Source organism: Narcine bancroftii, chromosome 11 (genome assembly GCF_036971445.1).
Source record: "Narcine bancroftii isolate sNarBan1 chromosome 11, sNarBan1.hap1, whole genome shotgun sequence".
NCBI classification, from domain to species: domain Eukaryota; kingdom Metazoa; phylum Chordata; class Chondrichthyes; order Torpediniformes; family Narcinidae; genus Narcine; species Narcine bancroftii.
The window spans coordinates 86,788,790-86,815,745 of NC_091479.1; the positions used below are offsets into that span (position 1 = coordinate 86,788,790).

At 37.1% G+C, this 26,956-nt stretch overlaps 1 protein-coding gene across 1 annotated transcript in view; it reads left to right on the forward strand.

The window, feature by feature from the left end:
- Positions 1-26,956, forward strand: part of tes (testis derived transcript (3 LIM domains)) — a 97,505-nt gene that overhangs the window by 40,512 nt on the left and 30,037 nt on the right. The window lies entirely within an intron of this gene.

Below are 26,956 nucleotides of genomic sequence, written 5' to 3' on the forward strand. Positions count from 1 at the left end.
GATACCTCAATGGCATATGGAATTTGTAGGATGATTGGGTGCAATTAGGCAACAAAAGTTTAAGTGGCCAGAATGGGCTTCTACTGTGTTGCATTGTTAAAATGAAAAAAAAATGCAGAGAAGCAAGGAGTCAAAAAATAAAAATAAATTCTAGTGGTTCCTACATAGAATCATTAATGTATAATAACTGTGCATCCACATTTATTTTTATTTAATTTTGATTTCTAGGAATCAATGTGATACATCTGGAAATTACACTGGATGATAATTATTTTCCAAACATTTGCTTCCTGAAAAAAGTTGGGGATTATGATAGAAACTTTAAGATAAACATAAAGATAACATCAGATTTTCTGCATCACATATGAAGATGGAGAAACATCAAAATAAATTTCATTGAATTTAATATATTTAATCGCATAATGATGCTGGGCCAAGCTTTCAGGTTGACTGCACATAACAAATGTGAGGAGCCCAGGGTTTGTCTTGGTCGCCAATTTTACAACCAAATCTGATCTCATAGGCTTTCTAAATAAATGCAGTCAAGCTGCATCTTTGGGCCTAGCACAGCTGTTGCAACATTGAGGAGACAATTCTGCTGTATTGAATCTTCCTGAAGATAATAAATGCTATTGTTAGGTACACTCACATTGCTATTACCTGAAGAACATATGCATCAACATGCATTCAATCCATATCACTGGAATACACTGCATAAGTATATGTGGGCAGCTTTGATATCCTGACTGCATCTATCCTGATGAAGCATGCACAGGCCTAAGACAACATTTGCATAACACCCTCACTGAGAGTGCATGTCCACGCATGCTTGGACTTACCAAAACAGCTTGCTTGTGGGCAATATACCAGTAGACTTAAAAATAGGTTATATCTAAAAAAAAACTAGGTGATATGAAAATATTAAGGGGATTTTTGTGATCAGCTGCCCAAAATCTATAAAAAAGTGTTTCTTTGTTGTTTAGTGTTATTGTAGAAATAGAAATACATAAACCAATGTTGACAACCAAATACCATGATGGCTTTCAAATTTGCGATATTTAAGGAATTAATGTTGGTCAACAGGATAATAGATGAACAGGAATAGCAACTATTTGCCGTATTGTTAATGTACAATGATCAATGCAATGTGCCATCAAATTCATTATTCCTTAAGCAGTGATTCCCAGGCCAAACAGCTCTGAAGCTTGAAGTTCCTAGCAAGATCATCTTTATGCTTATTGGATTTCTTATTCTTGGTATAATCTCAGCAAACACTGGGTTGGTTTCCATTCATATTCACTGCTTTTGTAGTCATATATTTTGACTTTTTAAATTTTCTAGCTTCATTTCGAGTACAGTTACAACATTATTTCTTCAGTAATATTGGGTGACTTAGTCACTATTTTGCTGTCAATATTGATGCTTCTCCAGAACAAAGAAAGCCGTTTCATCAGGTTGTGCGTGCACAATCAGATGATAATAAACTTGACCTGGACTTGCATTCTTACTAAACCTACAAGCATAATAGGATCGCTCAAATGGTTTTCCTTCTCATTTAGTCTGATCTTTTTTATGTTGGCATGACATGGCACATTTTAAGAGTTTTTCCTAGGCTGGGAACAAATATATCGCACAGCTGGAGGGTTATGTAAGTATATTTTACTTTTTCCTGTCACTTGGATTAAATGCGAGAATGAGTCACGGAGCCATGAGCTCCTGTCACATGTACAATTAATAAATGCCTTGTATTGCAGAAATTTTATTTTTGTACGATTCGTGCAAAATCCGGACTATGAAAGCAACACATCTCTACTTCTAGAAAATCCCCTTCTCATCTCTTATATACATGTTAGGCCCCTGAATATGCTTAAAGACTCTTTTTGTGATTAGCAAAATCAAATAGATTGACAACTAAGTTACAGAAATTGTTTTATTTTCATGCTAAAATTACTTTAAAATTAGGAAGTGAAATGTCCATGGGAAATTCCTGCCATGCAACTGTCTTTAATGGTATGTTAATAAATACAGTGGTATTTATTTTGATAAACCCTATTAAAAACTATGAGCTTGACAAGTTACACTGTGGAAAAAATAAGTCCAATTTTATTGGGGGTAATTGCATGGTTACTACACATTATAAATGATTTTCACTGTTAACAGTCATTATATTTGCAAACTTTAAAAATATTGGTCTATTTATTCAAACAGAATGTATTTATCAGCATTGCTTGATCTGCTTGTCATTGACCTGCTGGACGATGATTGGGCCACAAAGATTACACTTTTTAAATATTTGTATTTTTCATTTTCCACTTATTCTCACTTCCATTGTCTCTTCATCTATGATAGACAATGCACGTCCAGAATAACCAAGCAGCTATTCAGATTTGTATCTTGATTAGCAGAGAACTTTCAATCTCAAATATTCCCAATAAACTTATATCACTTTAGGGCACACAGTTGTAAAAGCCCAGCAATAAGCCTGATTCCATTACAATAGTCCACAACAGGCAATCTTTGTATGATAAATCTTCAAAAGATAGGTCACAGATCCTAAGCTGTTTACGTTTATTAAATCTTATCCATCCTGATGGAGTGACATTAAAAGGAGATCACCACCTTCAAAAATGTTACAAATGGAACCAAAATGCTGAAAGTATGAATAAAGTCCTTGATCTTTCAAATATCCATTTCTTCAGTATTGCTCTTCCCTGCTTCCCTCCTTTTTAAGCACTGAAGATTTTGAGATTGTTCTTGTGTTCTGCTCTCAAGGACTGGGGTTACCAACAACCACCAGCTCTATTCTGATCTGGATCCATGGAAACTGGCTTCAGGGGAGGACGACAATAAAAGGACAAGTAAAGCCATCTTACCTGAAGATGGGGCCCAGAGGAGGAGTTCTGATCTTAATCTGAAACCTAGACCCTCGTCTGTTTCTGATACTTTCGACCTTCCTGGATGGTGTAATGGAAGATTCAAAGAGAATCATCACAACAGAGAAATAGCAACTCAAAAAACAAACCACGCAACATTTTTTCATCCTCAAACCAACAAGTCTTTGCAATTTATAAACTTTTTCCTTAGTTGCAGATTACTAACTTATTCTGCTTTGTTGCTCAGCAATAAATCCAGAATGTTCTGCACCAATTTACCAAATGCCCAGATTCATTCAAACTTTAATATGTGTTCTTTAGCAAAATCCATGAATACAAGAATAAAATAAACTAGAGTAAGTTGGGTCCTTAAGTCTGCTCTGCCAATTAAAATCACCATGGCTGGTCTGTGCTGGCCTCACTTCTGTGCTTTTCCCCATATCCCTTTGCTACCTCAATGAAGGGCTCAGGCCCCAAACATCGGTTATATATTTTTATTTTTGCTGTACAAAGGACACTGTTTGACCTCCATTGTGTTTTTATTTCAACCACAGTGTCTGCAGACATTTGTGCTTTACCTCCTCATATCTCTGATTTCCTGGATCTTTCAAATATTTATCTCCAGCTAATAATTTTGTCTCCACCACTATATGGGCCAGAGAATTCCAGAGATTCACTACTCTTGGAGGGATTAAAAATTCTGCACACTTTCATTTTCATAGAACTAAATGAAACAGGCCCTTTCAGTCCACCTCGTCCATGCCAATTGCGATTTCCATCTCCATTAATCCCAATTTGCCTGCCTTGGATCTGTATCCCTCCATGCCTTTCCATCCAAATGTCTTTTAAACATTATAATTGTATCTGCCTTCACCATCTCTTCTGGCAGCTCATCCCAGATAATCACTGCCCTTTGTGTAATTTTTTTTTTTTTTAAAAACTCTATCGATCCTATCTATTTTCCCAATACTTTCACCTCGACAATATCATCCCTCAGCTTCTTGTGTTTCTGAGAAGATACACAACTATCTGCTTTCTCCTTGAAACTACAGCACTGGATTTTAGGCAAAACCCTGATGAATCTCTCTAAATATCCAGCCACTTATTTCGTGGTTTGTAAATTACTGGTACTCCTGCTCTAGCAAAAACATCTTAATCCTGTCAAGCTCATTTTGAATCTCAATGTCTGCATAAGGTCACCCCTCATTCTTCTAAAGTACAAGGAATACTCCAAGGAAATCGAAGATTATGGGGAGAAGGTAGGAGAGTGGGGCTGAGAGGGAGATCATCTCATAATGGAATAGCAAAGTGACTCAATGGGCTGAATGGTCTGCTTCAACTCCTAGATATTATGAAAAACTGCCTACCCTCTCTTGATGGAGCAACCATCTCATTCCAAGAATTAGCCCGGTGAACCTCCTTTGCACTGCCTCCAATGTAAAATTCCCGTTATCCAGATTCAAGCAGCCTCAAGCAACCGGCATAAAACTTGTGGAAAATAAATAGGTTTAAAATTGGTGCCTCGAGCAGTCAGTTCACCAATCCATGCAATCGGGTAATTCACTTATCCAGCATCTACCAATTATCATAAGTGCTAGATACTTTTAGATAGAGGAGAAAAATGTCTGCAGTTTTCCAGGTGAGTTCTCACTAATATCCTGGACAGTTGTAACAAAATGTCTCTATTTTAAAACTCCAACCCATTGACAATGAAAGCCAAAGTGCTGCTTGCCCTCTTGACCATTTTTGGACCTGCTTGCCAACATTTGTGATTCGTGGACCAGGACAACCATTTCATCAGCTTAAGCAATTTTATTGCCAACCTGATTTTTAGAGTCAAGTAAACTTAGGATTGGTCTTCAATTTAAAATTCAAGTTGGTGACCAATTCACTAAATTAAAATAGCAAGATTCAAATGAAGGTAATTTAAGAGTAAAATTTGACTTGGACCACACATATTTCTGGGGCTACAACAGCTATTGGAGCTTTATACTACCAACCTGGTTTACATACAAGATTGTTTTGTTCTTTAACAGAGTTGCAGGGATTCTGTGCAAGGCCAGCATTTGTACACATATCTGAGCCCCTCCCCACATTGTAACATTACAGAAATATGCTTTCTGCAATGGCAAGCATCCCTTGCAGTGGATCCTACATCCAGCCTATTTCCAGGTCCCTGGCATTTATCACAGTCATCCCTATAACCCAGTAGTTTTCAAACTGCCTCCATAAACTCACATTCCACTTTAACCAATCCTTATGCCATAAGTGCTCTGTGATTAAGGTGGTACGTGAGTGGAAAGAAAAAAGGTTTGAAAAACCACTGTTTTAATCGTACCTAATTGACTCATGTGTATGGTTTCATAACTCCAAAGGAACTGAACCAATAACAATTTTTCTCAAGCAAAATATTTCAGTAACAATTGGGTCAAGAGCGGTGGTTCTCAACCTTCCCTTCCCACTCACATAAAACCTTAAGCAATCCCTCACCAATCACAGAGCACTTATGGCATAGGGATTACTTAAAGTGGATTGTGAGTTTGGGGGGGGGGGGGGCAGTTTGAAAACCACTGCTATAATCTCTGACCTGCTGCTGAGCTAGTCCGAGGGCTTGCCACCTTCCCAGGCAATCCCTAAACATAGGCCCTGTGAAACTAGGATCTAATCACAATTCTGGATTGGAGCAATGCATTCAGACCCAACAAAGGCTTCCTCGGTTAATTCACTGGCACGTTAAAAGTGTAGAAAGTAGGGGAGGTCCTGAGTAGTTTAACTCCTTCATCCCCTCCTACACATTAATAGATTCACCAGGATCAAAACTGCCAGAATAGCACTAATTATTTAGGTGGGGGTAGCTCTGGAAACTCTTAGCATTGATTTCAAACTCATGAACTCTTGTCCCAATGACCATCCTCTCTTAACCAGGAGCAACAATCCATGCTCTGCCATGTCAAACACCACTCAGGAATTTTTATTTTAGTGCTGAGGATGTATCACCTAATCTCTCACCAATAATACGTCTGAAGGCTGCAAGGCATTATCTTTACTACCTTCAACCTGAAACTCACAGGAGAGGGTGTTTGAAAGTGAAACTGGAATGTGAGAACAAAATTTAGTTATGAAGTTTCTGATCACAACCTCAGCACTGACAATACCAATTTCTAGCCCCACCTGAAAATGCATTTGACATGTCCCTTAACCATCCTCTGCCTTTGTTATGCACCACCACTGTTCCTTCTAAGCTGTGTGCGTGCACAAAGGAAATTAATTAACAAAAGGTCTGTGACCTAAAATTAATAATTATTATTAATGAAAATAATTTCTTAGCTGACTGTTTCGGTTAACTAGTTAGTCCGTTAAACAAGTAGTTAATCATACTTGTATTGTGCCAATACAGCTTTTTACCCATGAGAGACAGATTGTGTCAAAATTATCTTGAAACAATTTCAAGTTTACATTTACGGTGCACACATACTCTTGAAACAGGAAAAGAAAATGTACAACATAAGATTTTAGGCACACTGACTACTAAAAATTAGAGGGAACATTGGGCACCACCTTTTCTTATTAAAGTGCAAGAATGAGCATTGTGGATTATGTTCCTGATGCCTGTTGGGTGCACACCCTGATTGTTAGAGATGGGTGGCAGATGTGTAATGGAGAGGTTTTGTTGAAAAGATCCATAATAGGGGTTAGTGAACCAATTGGTAAGGTAAGGTATTTGAAAATATATTGAGTACCTTTGAATGCTCACATGATATCACTGAACCTTAAGTGGTTTTACATTCATGTCCGCAGGACTTCATTCTTGGAATTGGCAAACAGAGCTCATTGTTTGCAGGTACCATAGCTTTCTCCCCTCTTATGGATTTGGGATTTCTCTCCTACTTTCCACCTCTTATGTCAAGGCTACCACAAAAGCCTGGAGCTCATATCCTCTAAATCTGGCACTTACTCACTCCCACATTGTACCATAGTCCAGGGCTGATTCACAGGAAGAATGCCAGCCCCTGTTTCAGTTGTAATGCTTCTTCCCTTTAAGAGCCTTAACCAACCACAAGCAGTATTCTGCTACTCCATTCAACAGTCTGAGTAGCATTGACTAGAACCTGAAATAACAGGAGGCAGAAAGTTGTTGCATTATTGTCAAGGGATTTGAATTAATCACTCATGATTCTTGTTCTTATTTTAGAAGAGGAGTTGACAAATTCAAATTAATTTAATTTAGACACACAGCACAGTAACAGGCCCTTTCGGCCCACAAGCCCGTGCCACCCAATTTAGCCCTTAATAATGACACACCAATGGTGAAACATTCAATCTTGTCAGGAAAAGCATTTCTTATCCTTCCAATATTCAAACACAAAAGGACCTATGATATTCTGGCCACTTCTCGTATTTCCCCAAATCTTCAGTCCAAACTAAATATTCCTCAATTAACAGCTATATTATTAATTCATATGTTTAAAAAAAAAAACAGCAAGAAGTCAAATCTAACGAGAATGTTTTGCTCAGGCAAAAATCCAAAATATGCTAATGCTATTGAGCGTAGAATTGTTCAGCACAGGGACATACCCTTTGGCCCACAACGTCCATTCTGACCATGATGCTGATTCAAGCTGCCACGTGCACATTTTCACTCAACAGTGAAATAAATCAGTAGATAATAATTTGAACACTATATATAAGTTGAATTATATCCCTTTACTTAAGAAAATTGATGAAGTTTTTAAAAATGGATGGTTACTAACATTATTAAGAAGAGTTAATTCTATAAAAATGAATATATTTCCAATGTTCTTCAAACATTGCCTGCATGTGGTTTGTACTTTTGCATTCCCTGTCTGTTCATGTATCTGTCTAAATGCCTCTGCAACATTACTATTGTATCTGTTTCCACCACTTCCCCAACTGCGCATTCCACACACCTATGACTCTCTGTATCCAAAATCTTTCCTCCTATGTCTCCTATAAGTTTTCCCTCTCTTTCTCTCTCTCTGCCTCTAATATTTAACATTTTTCACCTTGGGAAAAAGACTCTTCATATCCTATTTATTCTTCAAGCTACATCACATTGATATTTATTCATTTATAATGTTACATAATCACACATCTTTAGCACAGAAAATGGATTGTCACCCAATGAGACAACAAGCCAGCTCTACTTTTTAAAAAAAATAACATTATTAATATACAGGATCTTTCTATTCCTTTATCCCTTTACTTAGTTATTCTTAGAAATATTTGTCTCAACCTTGCCTAATTTTATATGCTGTTCCATATTTTCTTCTATGTTTGATTACTAAATTTCTCATATTTCCTACTCTATTTATTAGTGACTACTTTGTGTCTATGCCTTTTGGTTTGGACAACAAACTGGAATAGTTATTCTACATCTGTCTTCTCAATTGTTTTTTTAATTTTCTTAAGTACTTAAATTCAATTCACCTCAGACTTCTTTTTCAAAAATGTCCCAGCCTTTCAGCTTTTTAAGGTCACCATATTCTTTCCATTCTAGTACCATTTTAGTTAATGTTTCCTGAGCATTCACTAATATCTGTACAAATGTGTGCATTATTCCATGTGGTCTACTAAAGTTTGACGAGTTTAACAGAGCCTCCTGATATTGCACTTCTATCCTTTCAAAAGTGAACATCAAACTTAATTTGCTTCTTAATTGCTTCTTTCAATGGTTTGTTTATTGTGTCCCTGAATTCCATTGATTATCCCATTTAATGATGATCTTCCAAAGAATGTGAACTTCCTTAATAGTTCTTTGAAAGAGCAACACTTGACATTAACTATATTGAAATGAATTTGAAAATTGGAAGCCCAATGCTCTCATTTGATAACGTTGTGCTGTATTTTTCTACTTTCTTCCTTTGTATTAAGTATTCCTCCAATTTTGGCATTGTCTACAAGTATTGAAGTTATAGTACTGATTTTTCAAGTCCAAATTGCTCATTCAAATAGTGAATTACAGTATTCATGACCTCAATACTTTGGAACACCACTTGTTAGCCTATCTGAGTAGTTATCATTAATCTAGATTGTCCATTTTTGGGCCAATTTACTATCAATTCTGTGGCATTTTGGTTAAGAGTTTATTATTATTGTATCAACATTATTGAGAGCTTTCTGAAAATCCTGATATGACAAATTAGATTTTTTAAATTGTATAATGCATTTCTTCATTATAATTTTACATCAGCTATTCTTTTATTTACTGTAAACAATTGATACATTTTCTGTATCAGTAGTGTCGAAGCAACATTCTATATAAATGAAGAGCTCTATTTATAGAAAGGAATGCATCATACCTGAATATAAAATTGGTTGTGCTTCCGCTGTGAGTGCAGTAACTATACCTTTCAGAGTTATCCAGTCTCTTTCCAGTGAACACTGCGGACTGCAAGTGAAAGTATCAGACATATATACCACATCAATTTTGCTTCCTCTTTTTTTTAAAAATGAGATTGGAGTTTCCTATTGCCTATATCCTAAAAACACTTTTGGACTGTATTTTTAAGGTACAATATATGAAAAGTGGTGTGTTAATATTTCCTTATTGATTGCACTTTATCAAATATAATATTAAAAACTAAATATTTACTCAATAATAGAGTTCTTAATGAAAGCTATAGTCACATTTGTAATGGAGATTTCTTTATATTCTTAGATCATTTCTCTTTACTCAAACACAGACAATTTAATAGATATTGCAAAATGGAAAGTTTAAATTTATAGGAATTCCAACTAATATATCAAAATGTTATCACATGTTTAATAATGATTGGAAATTGCTCGGTCATTTGGTCATCTGACTAATTGCAGCAACACAGTGACACGACTAAACATAATATTAATCAGTGGAATATTGCATTTATCCTTATATTACAATAAATATAAAACCAACATTCAAACAAAACCTGCTGAAAATCATCAAATCAGTCAGAATCTGAAAGATATCTAAGATTTTTTCATCACATTTCTAATTATGTAATTTCTCAGTGTAAAATAAATGGGTTTATACATGTGAAAATTGGACATATGTTTTACATGTCTTTAATGCATTTGGGACCAATTTTAGAAAAGAATAATCTAAGTCAGAGCTTTGATTTGCATAACTAAATAAGCAATTGATTGCCAATGAATAGTAAATCTGTAGAAATCTGTAGAAGACATTTATCCTGATAAGTAAACTATATTTACCTAATGAAGATTTAAAAGATACAACTCCCAAACCACAAATGCAAGCTACAATTCAAGATGATACACTTACAATGTGTTGCCCATTAACATCATATAGCTTGGAACATGAATGACAGTGAAAAGTTTACTTTTTTAAAAAAAAACACACTATGAAAGAGTTAAACTTGTCCACTATTGTTTACCTGTGTCCTTTGTCTTCATGTCCCACCACTTCAGCTTTTCCAAGTGATCAGCTCGCCAAATCGTGCAAAGGCCATTACTTCCTGCATTTGTATTCTGAAATGTTGATAGAATGTTGCGGCGCCTCAGATGATTCAGACTTTGCTTCCTCTAATGGACAATATCGATTTGTGTGGCAGCCTCAGATATCACAAAAATGAGGTTTTATTAAAGGAAGAGGACACTTCAAATGTCCAGGAGTGAAAAACCTCATCCTGAGATTCTGTCCTACACCTTACCATCTTTTCGACCCTCTCCAGCTTCTTACCCCATTTATTATGCATTTCACCTTGAGTTTTATCTGAATCTCAATAACGACCCCCAATCCAAAACCTTGACAGACCATTTCTACCCTGGAGGCTGTGTGAACTGTTGAACTCCACTAACAGTTCTTTGTTGGCTTCATATTGCTGTAGGTCTGCATCACATATTGGCCAGACTATGTTAAGGGAAGAAGATTTTCTTCTTTGATGAACATGAAATGAAACATTAATGTGTTCAATTGCTAGATTGTGGTAAAAATGCATTCATCATTACTGATGTTAGCTGTGTGTTTCAGATTCATTAACTGAAATTTAAAACCCTTTTGTCACAGTGAAAATAACATCCCATCAGCTCACTGGAACAATCCCTATTTCATTGTTAAATAATTTTTTTTTTTAAAAACCTATTGTAACAAGGATGTTAGTTGGTTGCAGATAAGGTAAAAATAGGTAAAGAGGAAGTTAGGGAAAAGTCTGGGCATTTTTAAAATGAACAAGTCACTTGATCTGCTGGAGTTGACAGTAAGAAGCGCATGAATATTTTGAAGGAAATTAGTCTTGACAGCACTGGGTTATTTTAAGGCAATGAGCTCTGACAACATTACATAGCATTGAAAAATTATAAATCGGTGTTAGGTGCACCTGTAACCAAATTGCTTTTTTACATTGAAAACATTGGCATCCGAACAAAGTGGAAAGTGGCCCAGCTATATCTTGTTCATCAGGATCAGGATCCTACATGATCTCTTATTGCCACGTGCCCATTTTCACTCAACAGTGAAATAAATCAGTAGATAATAATTTAAACACTATATATAAGTTGAATTATATCCCTTTACTTAAGAAAATCGATGAAGATTTTAAAAAATGGATAGTTACTAATAACATTACTGAGAAGAGTCAATTCTATAAAAAATAAATATATTTCCAAGAGTGCAATATCTTCTTCAAACATTGCCCACATCTCTTCTGCAATTTTTTTCCAGAAATTAAATAAATATAAGAAAATTCCTTTGGAAGGTCAAGATGTCGAGAACTTTGTCAGAAACATTAACATGGAAATATGAATTAGGAGGTCTCCAACTTCCAAATTTGAAAAATTATTATAAAGTTACATAAATGAGATTTCTCTCTTCTTTGAAGAGTGAGAGAAACCAGCATGGATTGAAATAGAGATGGATAAGAAAGGAGAGAAGATACCAGAAGATTTCATATATAAATGAGAACAGAAACTAATATCTAGAAAGAGGGATACACCTTTGTTGAAGCATCTGATCAATATATGGAATAAAGTAAATAATAACAAAATAGGAATGAAGAATTTTTGGTTAATTAAAATGCCTTTTGATTCAGAATAGACTTGTACCATTTACTATGAATAGTTGGCTTTTTAATATTTGTTTCTCTAAAGGAATTAGAAATATAGCAGATTGTTATGAAGGATTAAATTTAATGTCATTTAATCAATTAAAAATAAATATGGTATACAAAATAACACAATATTTTGTTATCAAATAAAAGCATATTTATGAGATAAATTGGACCCAACAAAGTTATTGCCCAAAAGAAGTGAAATAGAAACTTTGATTTGCAATAGTTCCATTAAGAAATTTATATCTGTTATGTAGATATTATTGCAAAAGGGAACTTTGAAGCAGGGAATCCATAGATCTAGACAGAAATGGGAAATGGATTTAAATACAAATATTGTGGAGAAACATTGGCAGGAACTATGTCATGATAGCATGACAAATACAATAAATGTTAGATATAGATTGGTTCAATATAACTTTTTACACAAATTATATCTTATGCCACAAAAATTAAATAGATTAAAATATGATTTATCAGACAAATGTTTTAGGTGTGGTCATGTTCAAAATTGAGGCCATTTTGGATAGAATTAGGAAAATTTCCAGAACAAGTTACAGGAGTTAAACTTTCACAAGATCTAATGCTCTTTTTACTGGGTAATATTTTGGTGATAGGATCAAAATTTAAATTGATTTTTTCCCCAAAAGGAATTTATGAAAATTGTATTAGCAGTTGCAAGAAAATGTGACATGGAAATCAGGTTCCCATTTTGGAATGGAAAGATGGCATGCAGACATATATAGTTGTATACCCCTTGATATAATTACATATAATCTAAGCAATACTTTTTTTGAAACTTTGGTGCCCATAGGTACACATTGTAGGTATTAATTTATAAAGGATCTTCCCTAAACCTCTCAAAACATTGCTATCTTCTTGGGATAAGTAAATGAATAAAGGCCAAGTTGAGTGAATGGTGGTGATATTTTGGTAAACAGGTTTCTTTCTTTTTTATATTTTTTTTTTCTATCTTTTCTTTCTTTTTCTTTTTTCCACTTCTCTCTTTTTCTTTGGGGATTTTTATTTGGGAGTTGGTGGGATTTCAGGGAGTAATAATGTGTAACATGTACAATTGATTTGAAATATATGAATATTGTCCTTGTATCTGGATATTAATATATGTATTGAAATTTAAAATATTCACAAAAGAAAGCCTTCATTTTTCAGTAAATGTGGATTCCTGGAATAAAACATTCCATAATCATCTAATTATAGAGATTTTAATGTATTGCCTTGAATGGAAACTGGAAAAATAGCTATTAATAAAAATGCTGTTTTATGCTGAAAATTACTTGTCACTAAACCAAAAATAATGTACTTGTCACACACTCCAGATCATTCCTAAAATCATTCCTAATCACTGGTGTGGGAACTCTAGCAATGCCAGCAATTCTGGTTTCAGATTTGTTGTCAGAGTACCATCATGACATCGCAAACAATCCTGAGATTCTCTTTTCCTGTCGGCGCAGCAGAATTACCACTAATTGATAAAAAATAAACTATACACAGCACAAACATGAAAACAAATAACAAATGTAAACAAACTGACTGTGCCATACAGAGAGAACAAAATAAAAATCAATAAGTGCACATGTAAGAGTCATTAAATGAGTTTCTGATGAGTTTGTCGTTGAGGAGTCTGATGGTGGAGGGGTAGTAGCTGTTCCTGAACCTGGAAGTGCGAGTCTTGTGATTCCTATACCTCTTTCCTGATACCATCAGCGAGAACAGAGCATATGCTGGGAGGTGAGGGTCTTTGATGATTGCTGCTGCTCTCCGACAGTAGTGTTCCCTGTAGATGTACTCAATAGTGGGGAGGGTTTTGCCTGTGATGTCCTGGGCTGTGTCCACTACCTTTTGGAGGGCTTTACGCTCAGGTGTATTGGTGTTTCCATACCAGACCAAAATACAGCCAGTCGGCATACTTTCCACCACACCTCTGTCGAAATTTGTCCAGGTTTCTGGTGTCATACCAAACCTCCACAAGCTCCTGAGGAAGTACAGATGCTTATGTGCTTTCCTCACAATGCCATTGGTGAGTTGGGTCCAGGAAAGATCTTCCGAGATAGTGATTCCCAAGAACTTAAATTTGTTCACTCTCACTACTTTTGATCCCCCAGTGATCACTGGATTGTACACCTCTGGCTTTCCCTTCCTAAGTCAACAATCAGCTCCTTAGTTTTGGTCTCATTGAGTGCAAGGTTGTTGTTGGTGCACCATTCAGCCAAGTTTTCAATCTCCAACCTGTACGCTGACTCATCCCCTTCCCTTATACAACCCACTGCCATGGTATTGCAGCAAATTTGTAGATGGGGCTATTGTTGTACCGAGCTACAGTCGGGTATAAAGTGAGTAGAGCAGGGGGCTAAGAACACTCCTGTACTCCTGTTCTGATGAAGATTGTGGAGGAGAAGTTCTTACCAATCTTCACTGTTTGTGGTCCAGAGGTGAGGAAATCCATGATCCAATTACACAGTGGGATGTTAACTCCCAGATCTTGGAGTTTGCTGATCATTTTTTGAGGGGATGATGGTGTTAAATGCCAAACTATAGACGATAAAGAGCATTCTGATGTATGTATCTTTGCTGTTCAGGTGATCCAGGGCTTTGTGTAGAGCTAGTAAGATGGCAGTAAAAAGCCAGTGATAAGCATTAAAGTAAAAGAAAAATCAGATAATGATTTTTAAAAAACCAAGATGATCAAATGAAAGATATAGAAAGCACAAGGCAGCCATTCCCATTTGAAAACTGATATTGGAAATTGTAACATTTTGAGAAAGAACAAACAATTGAATGGAATTATTTATTTTCATGTATACCAAGATATTTTGTAAAACTTTGTTTTGCGTGCTATCCGAGCAAGTCAACCAATCCTTGAGTACAACAGCTAATGCAATAAAAATTCAACTTCAGAGTAGAATGTCAAAGAGAAAAGGTTCAGTTAAAATAGTGCAAGGATAGCATCATTTTACTAATGATAGAGGTTAATTCAATAGTCTGATAGCAGCAAGAAATAAACTATCCCATAAATGCGGTGATGCATGCTTTAAAGTTAAACTCATGAGAAGAGTGTATGATTGGGGTTAGGCGAGTCTTTTAATATATCAACTGCTTTCCCGAGGCAGCAGGAAGTCGAGATGGAAGGGTTAGTATTATGGTCTCAGCTGCACTGTCAACCCCTGCAATTTCTTGCAGTCTTGGCCAGTGCAGTTGCCGTACCAGATAGAATTCTTTCTCTGGTGCATCGATAAAAATTGTAAACAGATGCTGCGACACACAAATTTCTTCAGGCTTCCAAGGCATTAGAGATGCACTTCTAAGTGCATGGTTGACCAGGACAGGTTATATTTACACCCAAAAACCTAAAGCTATCCACCATCTTCAGCTCAGTACTGTTAATACAAACTGAGTTCTGTGATCCACCCACTTCTCGAAATCAATGACCAGCATCTTGTTTCTGTTGTAATTGATGGAGAGATTGCTGTCCTGACAGCATGCTACTTCATTATATTTCCTTCCTCTACTCCGTATTGTCATTGTCTGTGATCCACCCAACAGAGTTGCACCATCTGCAAACTTGTTGATGGAATTAGAGCAGTATTCGGCCACACTGCCACGGGTATATGAATGTGATTCAGGAGATTCCTACTACAATGAAAAGATACCCTCCAAATTCTGAGTTGTAACCTTTATTTGGCTTGATGTGACCAATTTATAATTCTCATTACTGTATGATGTATTCTTAACTGTCTGTACATAATTTTTTTTTAGTATTTGAGCACGATTAACAATGCGCTTTCTTTTGCCACCATCATAATACTGTACCATTTCCATAATCCTTTCCTCAGTGAGATGTCAAACATAAATACTTCATGACATGACATTATTGACCCTACCCTCTCCATATGGGAAAGTATTTTTACTGCTGCCAAATAGAGGTTCCCAATGACACAAGATGCATTAAAATCCTCATTGATTCAAGATGGGTGCAGTTTTAATTTGCTGGAAATATGCAAGTCATCGTAAAACTAAATGACCTGAAAGATTTTACTGACCAATGTTTAGCTCCAGAATCATTACATCAACCCATATGCATGTGGTACAAGTTGCTCCAGTCATCTCCAGGAGTATTATAACTTCAATCAGAAATAATTCATTTTGCTTAAAGGCATGTAAGCAAGAGAAAACTTGCAGATGTCATAGCAAATCAAAAACCCAAGGGCTCAGAATAAAAATCTAGACAGGAAAATGTTATTTGGGGAAAAAAAAGGAACACAAAATAGGTAATTTTACAAACAAACCACCTTTTAGCTTTAATCACCCTTGGTCTTCTCCCACTGCCCCATGATAACTTTGAGGTCAATCATTTGAGTAAAATGAGGGTTACCTGGAATTATACTAAAATTATAACAGCAGATGGGAAACATCTTGAAAATCCTTGATGTTCATACTTTAAAATGCAAGGATCAGTTGATGTAATTAAAACAAGGGGCATTCCCTTTTTTGATCACAACTTTAGATCTGAACACTGTCTACAATTGTTCAATTCAGTGGAAGTTTCCTTCTCATAGCTCAGAGGGAAAACGAATTATTTCCATTTCAAGGACAGAAGAAGTGGGTCTATTTCAGACACCAGCTTTATAAACATAGGAAAATCAGTCGAATATAAATATCTCAAAAATGAGACAGGAATAAGTGAGATGAAGACACAGTATGAGGTAGACCTGTGGTTCACACACAGCCGGAGAAGTGGTGAGTCAATTCAAATCAATGAAAGCGAAATACATGCTTATCATATCAAATGGGTAGTTACTGGGGATTTTGACAATTTTACAGTAAACAAAATTGTTTAAATTACTGGGTACAATAAAAAAAGGCAGGAAACATCAGCAATTCAAAGTGATTCGCTGCCTTGTCCGGATGAGATGGACTCTTAACTTTCTAAGCACAGTAAAAGTGGGGATGGGGGGGGGGAACAAACTTTTATCCTTTATTTTAATATGCTGAAGAATCGTAAATGTTAAACAGTGGAGAAGAATGGTTTGGTTAACTAGGGATAATTTACTTTAACATTGGTTATGAGAAAACTTTTGAAGTCAGTAAAGCAGGAAAAAAAAATAGCAGCATGGACAAATTAAAGAGAGCCAAATATGGACAAGTGAAGGGTGAATCATGCTTGCCTAACATTACAGTTTACTTTCATGAGATAACAAAGAAAATGGATGAAAGCCAAAGGATATTGGACAAATTAATGTTTAAAATGACAATATATTATGCTTGTTGTGAATATTGAAGCTATTGGATAAAAACAGATGTAATAGGGATACAAAATTGGCTATGGGATTAGAGTTGCAGTGTAAATTTTACTTAATCAAAAGGCTCAGATTTCAGAACAGTGCTTCCCTGTATTACTATTTTTGATCTCCAAATTTTAAGTTGAGATGTGATTAAATTAATAGTTAAAAATATTGTAAATTACTCCAAGAGCTCGAAGAGTTGATGGAATGGGATATAAAACAGTAAGGGAAAGTACTTTAATTAGCGAGAGATCTGTGGATTATTCCTTCCTTAAAGGAGGAGAGGGTTCGATAGCTGTGTATAAATTATGAAGAGCTTGGAATAAAATATGGAAAACTATTTTCAGAGATAAAATGCATTTAGACATACAGCACAGTAACAGGTCCACCTGGCCCACAAGCCCATGCCCTCCAAATGCACCAATTAACCTCTAACCCCCATACATTTTAAATGGTGGAGGGAAGCTGAAGCATCTGGATGAAATCCAGGAAGACACGGGGAAAATGAACAAGCCCCTTACAGACAGTGCCTGATTCGAACGCACATTGGTTAAACAAAGGAAACTAATATAAGGTAATTAATAAAACAACCTAATGCAATAAAGTATGAATAAAAAACTTTTCACAAAACATATTTGAGAGTTGTAAAGAAATGTCTGATTGAGACTAAAATCTTGCTAGCCTTAAAAAAGTTCATGGTTAAATACTTGAAGATCAAGAAATAGTAAACAAAAAAATAGGCTGAACTCAGATTGAATTTAAATTTAAACATACAGCATGGTAACAGGCCATTTCTGCCCACCAGCCCTTGCCAGGCAAATACCCTACACTCCCAGTACATTTTGAACGGTGGGAAGAAACCAGAGCCCTTGGGGAAAACCCGTGCAGACACAGAGAGAACGTACAAACTCCTTACAGACAGCGCGGGATACGAACCCTGGTACTGTTCACTAGCGCTGTAACAGCATTGTGCTACCCTGAATGGCCTTCTTCGGTGCGATAATAGCAAGCATTGCAGATCATTAAATAAAATTAAACAGAATAAATGGAAGGTGAATTTAAAATGTACTTGCATTGTAATGTAAAATGCATTGTTTCTTTTTGGTTATATGTTGTTACATGGGACATAAATATTAAATGTCTTCAAGTAAAGTGGAGCATGTTTATGTGGTTGATAAATAGTGGTATTTTAGGGCTGTGCTCCTATAACTGAGCCTAATCAAGCTGCTTGTTATAAGTTATTTAGAGCCACTTAATAAATTATGGGATAGAAGACAAATTTCTTCATATTATTTTGATGGATTTGTGTTCACCATTATAGTGGAAAACATTTTGCAGAATTTGAGTAAATTTGTTTCATTCAAACTAAATATAATTTTATGAAGAACATTATCATACCTGAAAGGGGCATTTCTGATGAGCACTCTATCAATTACTGGTAAATGTCAATTTTATTTAACTTCCTAAAATGGCAGTGAGCAAGCATTGGTCTGGTCATGAGGGCATTTAAGAAATGAAAAAAAAATTGGTCTTTCATATTTTTATTTTCCTTATGCTAAATAGTGTACCCATTTTGCAAAAACTATAAATAATATTTCACATTTCATTAAATAACAAATATATAACATCATAAATTTTGCAAAAGTTCAGAGGTCATCTTTATTCAATTAAACTTCCTCTCCACAAGGATTTTCGAAGATACTGTGTTTCTTTAAAAAGATTGCATTGGAAGTTTGGAATAATTTCAAGGTACCATGCACTGAGGAGCAAACTCAACAGGTCAAACAGTGTACTTTATAGAGCAAAAGATAAAAATGCATAACCAACATTTTGGGTTTGAGCCCTTTATCAAAGTATGTCGAGAGGAGCAAAGAGAACAACACTCAATGCTGTGCAGGTAGTTCAGATTCACGTGGTGGCCAAACTGAGAGGCCTGGAACCGGAGCTGGATGCCATGAGGCACAAGATGCCGGTGGAGGCACGTAGAGTAGAAGGCAACGTGGCAGTGGAAGTGAGTCTGGGTGAGCACATGGCCATAGAGTTTGAGAGCTGCTGGGATTGCAGATGAGGAGCAGAACTCACTTCGGAGAGCAAAGGAGAACTTCTTCAGGGTAACAGATTTCAGAGAGTTCTGCAGTAGACAGAAGTAAAAAAAACAGGAAAGTCTGCAGGCATTGTGATTGATGAAGGGCTCCAGCCCAAAATGTTGACTATGCACCTTTGTCTTTGCTCTGTAAAGGACACTGATTAACTTGCTGAGTTTCTCAAGCATTGTGTCACAGTGTCTGCAGACTTCCATGCTCTGTACTGAGATTGGATTAATTCTAATTTTGCTGGTATCTGGGCCACACAAATGGGGAGGGAGGGAGGGAATGAGGACTTGAGTGAGGGAGGGAGAATGATAAGTTGATTGGGGAGGTAGTACCACATGACAGCAGTTAAACTGGTACATGAAGAACCTGGGAATATTTATGCTGCCTCCAAAGTAAAAGATGGGGCTATACACAGAAACTGTATTGTGATCTGAATATTAGCCACGAAGGAAAGATTTAATGGAATCTCTCAACTGTGAAGGATTTTTGATCACATTTATAATTTGCCTTAAATTTGGATAAAAAATGTCATTTTTTATATTCCTTACAGTTTGGTTTCTGCCTGCATTTAATGTTTTCATTTTATTTGACATAAAAAGGGGACTTTTTCTGGGTTTTTTTAAAAAATCCTGTGTCCAAACTACTTCAGCTTTGAAATCAAAGCTGTTTTATTTATTACAGGATTCTATGCAAATAAACTTGCCCCGAGTACATCACAGTAATTCAAGACAGACTGAAATCCGAGCTGATGCACCAAAATTCCAAAATGTAGCAGTAGCAATTTTGAGGCCTTTGACATAAAACACACCTCTGGAGAAATGAATAATCTTAGCTTTTGCTGGAGGCATGGATGAATTTATGGGTCTGCCTTTATTACTATTTACCTCCATAGTTACCACGTCAATGTGGCTACCACGACGAAAGCTTGAATTACATGCATAAAACTCAACAGTCCAGTCACACTACAGAGATGCTGTTCACTTGTCCTGGCTGTCGGAAACATCTGTTTGTCTGGGCAGGTGAAAGATCAGAAAGTTCACCTTGACTGTTATTCATTATGTTCAGATTTTGCTCAGATGCAAAATACAGCACCAGATTTCTGGGCCTGAGCTACTTACAAGTTTTGTGACTTTAGAAAAGGAACTGAACAGAATATATTCTTTGCTAGTGGTTCAAAGGATGCAGAATGCAGTGGTACTGTTTGTGACAGAGAAGAACAGCGAAACGTGGGCAAGAATTGCAAAGTAAAATATTTTCTAAGTTGAGTACTGGGTAAAATATTGTTCTTCAGACATTTCAGTGCCTTTGCACAGAATCACAGTTAGCAGGAAGATGCAACAAGCGATTATAACAGCAAATAACAAGCAGATGCATTGCCTGTTGCTTCCATTTGGGTTAAACTGGCAAGTTTTCCATTCAAGAGACTGAGATACAAGTTATTTAAGTATTTTCAATGGGTTTTTTTTTGTAATATTTACATATAGTTATTTTGTATTTTTTTAATTTTTCAATGTTTTAATAGATCTTCAGTGTTACAGATAAACTGTGAAAGACATTCACAGGATCTGTCTCTCTGAAACTTTGGAAAGCTTGTGAGCCTAGCCAACTTCTGAGTGACTCAAAGAATCCAGTTGGCTGCCTAGTGCTTCTGGCTACAGCAGTGTGCCAGTCTGGGTGCCAGAGCAAAAGTGGACTGGGCGAAAAAGGTAAAAGTGATCAGTGAGTTTTGAGCAGTAAAAGATCTGCTTCAATTTGCTGCAAAGTTGTGAGAGAATAAATACTATGGCTGTAATTATGAGGTTCCATTGAGACTACACCAGGACTATTATAAAAAGCCATATGAAAGAATGTACCTCTCTTGGAGAGAGTTTACATATTTTAAAAGAATGGCCCCAGCAACGAGAAGGGTTTTCTATTAGTAGGCATCGAATAGCCAACTAGAATGAAACATATAAAATTTGTCAAAGGATCAACCAGATAATTACTGGGCTTTCCTTCTCATCTCTGCCACATAAAATTAGTATTTTAGGATTTAAAAGAGGATATGGTAGAAAAGTGGAAGGATCTTTTGGATCAATGTACTTCCTCCAGCTTCAATCTCATATGCCCTCATTGTATAATTTGGACAAAATGCATCAGCATCTTGAGATGTTGCAATTTTTGCCATTCCGTCTTTAGCTAGGTAACTTGTTGGTACAGCATCTTCACAGATCTCAAGCGAAACCAAGGATCATTGAACTCTTTGAATCCAGGTCCTGAGAATCTTCCCAATCCAATCACTTAACCAATGAATTGCAGAGGAATGAAGAAGTAACCACACAAGGCATTTCTAGAGTGAATCAAACGGATTTACTCGTCATCACCCACACAACCTTTTAAAAGCCAGAATCATGCGCTCAACCCGCGCTGATGTCACATGGCCAGTTCAATGCCTCCTGGGTGTTGTAATGCCACCATAGCACAGCTACATACGTACCAGAGCATTTGGAATTTTCAAAAGAGAAATTCCTACTCCCAATGAGGAAATATCTAATATTCACTTTTAGACAGTCCCCAGGATCAGGGATGACAAGGTTTGCATTCTGACTCAATGGTTAATTGATATCACTAAGATGAGATCTACAAACTTAAATGGGGAAAACAATAGTCTCAGTAGTTTGTGCAGTAATTCACTCCTGCCATTTAGGCTAGCTTCTGGGTTTTCATGATGCATTGACTTGACATTCTCAGTATTTGACTGAATGCATTTTCAACACTGAGTGATAATGGGTCAAAGATTTCTATAAAGGAATGGAGATACCACATTTTTTCTTTAAGGCTTTGAAAATATTCTTGAATCTTTCCCTCTGTCCAACTGGTAATGTCCTTTTAAGATGAAGCTTGGAATGGGGTGTCTATTTTCAAAGAATGGTGTACAGAATGCAAACAATTTCAGCTGCTCTACAAATCAAATATCTCAGACAATCTTAACTATTTCAAGTTATCGAGTAATTTCAAAGAATTGTAATAATTAACAATGTTTCTGCATTGCAATACAGTTCAAAATTGTATTTACATCGATAAACATCCTTAAACTGAACTTATTGTTGGATTTTGTTATGCAACAGAAAATGAGATGAGTGTCAATAATCGAAGTTAAACATACTGACATTCAGAAGATACTAGGTCTCTACGCTGAGATTGACCCTGCAGTGGACCAGACATTCGTTAATATCAAGGGTTGCATTCCATAAAATTTTCTGTGGGCAACCAAAAGCCAGGAAAGTATTCCAGTGTTTTATAGAACATAAAAGAGCAGAGCACAGGAACAGCCCATGTCTGCACTTACCATGATGCCAAATCAAACTCATTCTCTCCTGTCTGCACATGATCCATATCCCTCCAATCCCTGTACATTCATGTGTCAACCTGAAAACCTCTTAAACATAGTTATCCTGGTAGTGCATTCCACTCAACTCTCTGTGTATAAAACAATGCCCCATATATCTCCTTTAAACTTTCCTCCTCACCTTAAATGCAGGCCTCCTGTATTTGGCATGAACTCTGGTTAAAAGATTCTGGCTTCTACCCTATCCCTTCCTCTCAGATGCTTAAGTAATGTCTAAAGAAATCCACAATTTGCAGCTTTTGCAACACCCTACATTTGTTTTCAAGTTGTTACATAATGAAGATCATGTCTCATGTCCACAGATGGATGGAATTCACACTGTGATTGGGGGAACAGAACATCAGTCATAAGAGCAGGAATCTCTATGGAAGACATCAGAGAGACTCCTCAATATTTATCACAACAGATTTTTCTCCCTTCTGGAAGATGAACACAGTTATTACATCTCATGGTACATCCTCCTCTTCCTAGTTGTGGACAATAAGACTGTGGATTTGAGACTTTCCGTCTTTGCCACTCTATTTTAGAACACCAATAGGGTTCCATTGACCTCAAGAGTTAATTGGGATATAGCCTTTTGATTTTCATGTTGGTCAGGTAGGGTAGCAAGGCTGGACTGAGTAGGATGGAGCCAAGGATGCTCATGTACGTCAAGGATAATGTCATGGTTGAGGAGTTATTCAAAGTGTTGTCTCCACTGGGTGCTGATTATCTTTCTGTCCTTGGTTTTAAGTGGAGTGGGTTCTTTCACGTTTGGGCTGAAGTTTCCCTCAACTCTGAATATCATATTAAGTTGATGAGCTTCCAATCAGCTCCTTCCTTTTAACTCTTAAATCTAGGCAGAAATTGTATTTTCACTCACAAGTATTTTGAGGTGATTGTTGATTGTTACCATGTTGTATGAACAATTCTGAACCTTGGGTATCCATTTTATACTGCACTTTAAATAGCTGCTTGAGTGGAGATGTAATTTATGATCAGTACAGCACTTTGGCCAACACAATTTTTTTTTTTTTTTTAATGTGCTACATAATAAACTAAATTAAACTACCCATCATCTGAATTTCTGCTGGACATTTGCCTTTTCAGATCCATAGAAATGTTTATTTTATTGTCAGAAATGTTGCAGTTTCCAATTGAAGAATGCCTTCGTTACTTAGCTCCTTACTCCATGATCAGCTGACCATCGTCATCAGAACAGTCTTAGTTCTCCTTGGTGAATAACCCATAAATGGTGACACTCTATACCTCCTGCTGGCTGGGAGTCCACAAGCCATCTGAGAAGTGGTGCCTTTGTGGAAATATTCAGAGATTCCATATTTATTGTCTTCTGACAATACTTCTGTTGACATTGATGTTTTGGGGGCCACGTTGGATATCAATAAACACTGACATCCACTTCAAACAAGAATCATTGGAATCTGTATAATGTTCAAGGAACATTCCAGGAATACCCTGTGGTATTTTAATATTCAAGATTTTGCAGGAATCCGTGCACACATCTAAACCATCGTACCCTGTAAAAATAATTTCAAGAGCTGCATATGTCCCTACTAAACACCTGCCCAGATATATTGACACACTCAATGACACTTGTGATTTCACGACTAATTTAAGTCATAAAATATGGAACATTACAACACAGGCTCTTTAACTCATGATGTTGTGTCAACCTATATATACCAACAAAAGAAAACCAAAACATTTTGTGGTGGTCCACCACCGGCCTACTGCAGGGGGCAACCTCTGTACCTGCAGGAGTGTAAGGGGACAGGACAACACCATGGCCAGCTGTCGATCAGTCGGCCTGAATGGATCAAGCCCCACCTGATCGGGTGTCAATCACCCTCTGGGTTATAAGCCTGCACCGGCCTCCCGAGGCCTCACTCAGAGTTGCTGCAGCCACAGCCAGCCTAGCTCTGTGGAAGTCTTTGTGGATTAAAGCCTGTTGTACAGTCTTTATCTTTGTGTGTGTCTGATTCTGATTAACAGTGCACCACACACTTCATACCTCATAACCCTCTTTTTCTTTCATCCATGTACCTGTTTAAGAGACTCTTAAATGCCTATATTTTTTCAGCCTCTACCACTATACCTGGTAATGTATTCCAGGCACCCACAACTCTCTGCGTAAACAATGTATGCCTGATATCTCCCCTAAGCTTTCCTCCCTTGGATGTTTGCAACTCCCACTCGAGAGAAAAAGATGCTGGCTGCCTTCCTTATCTATGCCTCTCAGAATTTTATAGACCTCTATTAGACGTTCATGCAGAAGCCTAATAGCTTGAAAATGCATGAGATTGTCTGATCTCGGAAGCTAAGCTGGCTCAGGCCTGGTCAGTACTTGGAGGGGTGACCACCTAGGAACACCAGGTGCTGTAGCTTTCTGTGAGGGGCACAGGTCAAAGTGGCGACACTTTCTGCCTTATGGTAAACAAAAGTCAAAGAATTTCATTCATAAATGTAGTACTACATTCCAATAATGGAACCTTTATCTCTCATCCTCCCCCCCCCCCCCCCCCCAAGAGAAAAGCCTCTTAACCTTGCTTCATATGACACATTTTCCAATCCAGGCAATATCCTGGTAAATCTCCTCTGTACCCTCTCTTATAGCTTTCACCTTCTTTCTATAATGAGGTGACCAGAACTGAAAACAATATTCTAAGTGTGGTCTCACCCGAGATTTAGAGGGTTGCAATATTACTTTGTGACTCCTGAACTCAATTTCCCCCCAACTAATGAAGCCCAGCATACCACAGGCCTTCTTAACTGTCCTGTGCGGTAACCTTGAGAGATCAGTGGATTTGGATCTGAAGGTCCTTCTGTTCTTCCACACTATTAAGTATCCTACCATTAACTATGTATTCTGCCTTCAGGTTTCAGCTTCCAAAATGCATCACCTCACACTAATCTGGATTGAATTCCAGATGCCACTTTTCTGCCCATCCTGCCTATTTCCTGTTGTAATCTATGACAACCTTCAACACTATCCATAACACCTCCAACCTTTATATCATCCGCAAACTTGCTGACCCATCCCTCACATTCCTCCCATTGGTGCTCCGGTTTTCTCACACCATTCAAAACATACCAGGGATGGTAGGTTAATTGGATGTAATTGGGCAGTACAAGCTCATGGGCCAAAAGCGCTCATTACCATCCCGTATTTATAATATTTTTTTATAATATTTTTTTAAAAATGTAAACACAGAGTCTCTAATCACCACCACATCACAATTCCATGAACTGATCCATGCTCTAGTTTCATTTCCTTCAATTCTAGTAATCATTGCATTGAAATACACATTTCACATCCTTCAACTGACTACATTTATGTTTCCTCCCCTGCCTGTCCTTCTGCACAAATTCAAAATACATAACATCAATCTTTCCACCTTCTGCTCTATTCTCTGCCCTCACAATCTGGTTTCCGTCCCTTGCCAAGCTAGTTTAAACTCTCCCCAACTCTAGCAAACCAGTCCACCAGGATATTGGCTCCTCTCCAGTTCAGGTGCAGACTATCCTTTTTGTACAGGTCATACCTTCCCCCAAAAGAGATCCCAATGATACATAAATATGAACCCCAACACTTGCACCCAACTGCTCAGTGATGCATTAATCTGCCATAACTTCCTATTCCTACCTCACTGGTGTGTGGCAGCAGTAATCCAAAATTACCAACCTTGAGGTCCTGCTTATCACATTCCTTCCCAACTCCCTGCATTCCCTCTTCAGGACCTCATCCCTACTCCTATCTATGTCATTGGTACCAATTTAAACAATGACATCTCCCTTTTCAGCATGTTGTGGACTCAATCCAGAACATCCCTGACCCTAGCACTGGAGAGGCAGCATCTTATCCAGTAGTCTCGATTTTGTTCATAGAATCTCCTATATATTCACATCCAATCCCTTACCATTGTAGCTCACCTCTTCTCCCCCTTCCCTTCTCAGCTGAAGGGCCAGACTCCACTACAACTTTTCCATGGAAGATTACTCCCCCTCTCCCCCACCCCCAAACAGTATCCAAAATGGTGTACTTATTGTTGGGAGGAACAGCCAAAAGATGATATTCCCTTTCCCTCTCCTGACATTTACCTGCCTCTTACCATTCGGGTGTGACTGTCTCCCAATAGGTTCTGTCCACCACCCCACTCTGCCTTCTGAATGATCCTGTGATCCCCTACAAAAAGCTGCCATTCAATGCACCTCTTACAGGTGCAGTAATCAGGGTCTT